The 3,451-nt window shown below is 43.2% G+C and overlaps 1 pseudogene; it reads left to right on the forward strand.

The window, feature by feature from the left end:
• Positions 1 to 1,644: 1,644 nt before the first annotated feature.
• On the forward strand, positions 1,645 to 2,997 carry LOC101579782 (annotated as a pseudogene).
• Positions 2,998 to 3,451: the final 454 nt, after the last annotated feature.

The following is a 3,451-nucleotide window of genomic DNA, read 5'->3' on the forward strand; positions in this document are numbered from 1 at the left end:
ACTTTAATTTGAGTTGGAGGTTTTCTTTCAGGGCCTGAAATACTTCACTCTGAGCTCTCCTTGACTGGAGGGTTTAGGTTGTGAAGTCTTCCATAATTCTTATGGGCTTTCTTTTATAGGTGATTTTTTTTTCTCTAACAGCATTTAATATTATAACATTGTGTTGACTTTCTGTACTCTAGATTACTATATACCTTAGTGTATATAGAAGTGTATTTACTGTATAGGTAGATATACTGTATACTGGCTCAGGGAGAAAGTGCTGCCTGCTTTCTTCTTCATTGTTGAAGGTTGTTTCTTCACTCTCCTAAGGGGCTTAAATTCTTATAGCAGATCCTTCTGGGAGTGATAGGAACCCACTTCTCTCCTTCTTCTCTTCTTCATGTTGCTGTATTCCAGTCCACTTTCAATCTTAGAAAAGAAGATATATTTTGAAGATAAGCTATAAGGCCACCTTTGATAAGCTCACACACATTGGAAAGGGATGTGATGTAATGTACAGAAGATAAGTTGTGTGCACAGATCCTGTGGAGGTCCAATGCCTGGCTCATATTCCATACAACGTGTATCACATTAGGCAAGTCAAGGCTTGATGATTTCCTATATGAAGCAGAAGAGGGCTATTAGGAGAACTTAAAGAAGTGATATTGGAAGCTTTCAACATAGTAAATGTTGTGTGTTAAGAACCCACTTATTTAGGGCCCTCTTTCTTTACTGTCAATGATATGAACAAAACTTCTGTTTTGGGATGATAGAAAAAAGACTGCTATCAACTCAGGATCAGAAGGAACTGTAGTAAAATGATGCATCTGTTATATTTGTGTTTTGCTGCAACCTTCACGAAGCTCCTTATGGAATCCATCTCTGCACCCAATGGGCACACGTGGCTTTTCCTGTGTTATCCTGTGCATTTTTGTTAATAGATATAAGTCTTGAACCAGGGAATAAAGGTATTAACATTCATCAAGTTCTGCACACCCGATGAAGTAGTTCCAAATTAGAATAGGTCACAAACATAGTCAAAAAGAAAGACATAAAGAGATTCAAATCATCTTAAAATTAATTAATTAATTAATTAATTAATTAATTATTTTGGCAGTACCGGGGATTGAACTCAGGACTTTACACTTGCCAGGTAAGTGCTTATTCTACTGAGCTATCTCCCTGGCCCTTAAAATTATTTTGGGGCAAACTTCTCTAGATATAATAGCCTTATAAAGGTACTTTGATGTTATTATAAAACAAGAGGATATAGATGGAATCTGAGAAAAGCTGGTTATAATTTTATAGTGGTAATATCTCCATGACAATATATTCAATACTTACACAAATTTGAAGATGAGATAATCAATGATTGGTTTCTAGAATACTCTTCATCTAATTATCCAGGCTTGCCTGGATAATTTCATTATCTTCTATACATTTAAGAACTAGAAATTTTGGATACTATTGGAATGTTATGGCAGTGTTTTAATTTATTAGGCCTATTTGATTTATGTACTTGTAAAATTCTTACTGAATATCCAAGTTAATCTTCCGGGGTATGTGTTATCCACCTTTACATCACTATAAGCAAATACATTACATAAGTAACTTAAAAGGTGAAAAAATTGCATTTGCTCATGATTTCAGAGTGTTCAGTCCATGGTTACTTGGTTCTGTGGCTTCTGGGCACGTGGCAAGGAAGAACACCTTGGCAGGGAGCACGTGGTGGAGCAAAGTGGCTCACTCATGCCAGAAAGAGAAAGAGAAAGAGAAAGAGATAAAGCAAGTGGACATGGCAGACCCCAAGTGCTCTACCTCCAACTAGACCCCCACCTCTTAAAAGCCCATTTAGCAGCTGTACAAGGGCCAGTGCTTTGGGCTGGTAGGGTTGGCTGTGGCCCCAGACCTAGCTCCGAGATGCAGTGCGGCCCAGCCAGAGGGGACTCCTGTGGAAAGATCCCCCGGGGGACGTGAACATGCAGAGGCTTCACTGAGGGAATGCCAGGAGTGTGCAGCCCCTGAGCCCTCAGCCGCAGAGTCCCAGTCATCACACCGCTGCTGGAGTGGTACAGCCTTGGCGGAGCTGCCTCACGATGGCACGTGTGGTGAGTGCCAGACTGCTGAGGCTCCAGGGGCTGAGGAAGTGTGCCAGGAATGCGGCTGCCACTACTGCCACCACCATGCTGAGGTGCACAGGCTGAAGCTCCTCAGTCACCACCCGGCCAAGTGCATCCATGGCCCCCAGGCCTGGCCAATAGGGACAGAGTGGGGAAGGACAACAATGGGGCCAGAGTAGAGCTGGAGAGGGCTGTAGAGGGAGAAGCGAGGGAGGAGAGTGAGAGGGAAAGCAGGAAGATATAGAGCAACACATGGAAGATGAGCCGGAAAGTGAGGTGGAAGAGGACAACCAAGGAGAATCTGAGACAGAAGGGGAAACTGAGGCAGAGAGGGATTTTTTTTTTTTGTTTGTTTTTAACCCAGACATAGGAATGAATCAGAAAGAAGAGCCAAGAGGAAATGCGTGAACCATGGGCTTGATTTGAGCACTTACTGCCAGGAAGTCGGGCTGCTCACCTGTGTGCTGTGATCAGCTAATGGGGCACATCAGGGCCACCAGTTGTCAACCCGATATGAGCCTGTGAAGCACTAAGAAGCAGAGACTCAGGCGGACTGGAGGCTGCTATGACAGAGTTCGTGGAAAGGTTAAAGCTCAAGAGCTCAGATCCTAAAGTAACTTGGGACCCAATGAAAGAGTTTATACAGCAGGAATTTAATAATGTCCAAAACATGATTGCTGATGAGGAGCAAAAGGGCCTTCCCCTAGTGGACATCTGGGAAGCACCGGCCCCAGCTCATGTGACTCACATATTGACAGACACATGGACAGGTGGGTGACTCAGATGGCCCAGCCGAGGAACAACTTGATGCTCTAATGAATCAGCTGAGCCAAAGGCAGAGGTGGATGAAAAATGTCTGCTGTCTTTAGCAGTGGGATATATAGAAAGAAGCTGATTGCCAGGTTTGTTAGACTTGGAAATGCTCCTTTGTGAGCCCGGACTATGAATGAACTGAAACCTTAGACACAGTTATAAGTGTTGTAACTGGTGTGTGACCTCAGGTAGAAGTACAGTATTGGCCACTAAAGCTTGTAGTGTCCTCAGCAGCTGAACCTGGAAAGGGATGTATCTGCTTTCATCTAAAGGTGTGTCATCAGTTGGGCAGACGCTCATGACAGTGAAATCAGAACCAGAGAAGAGGGTCTGTAACACATCCCAGGTTGTGAGATGAATGTATAAATAAAGTCACAATTGAGAGGAGAACTGGGATGAAGGAAACAAGTCAGGAGGTAGAGCACAAAGCTGGCCAGAAGGAAAGAATTTTGGACTTTGTACATAGTGAAAGAGTGCTTCAGGCTGCATTTTATAAGGTACTAATGTACAATTTGGAGGTAGAACTGCTGGGTTAA

The sequence above is a fragment of the Octodon degus genome, unplaced genomic scaffold (genome assembly GCF_000260255.1).
Source record: "Octodon degus isolate 3935 unplaced genomic scaffold, OctDeg1.0 scaffold00020, whole genome shotgun sequence".
Lineage (NCBI taxonomy): Eukaryota > Metazoa > Chordata > Mammalia > Rodentia > Octodontidae > Octodon > Octodon degus.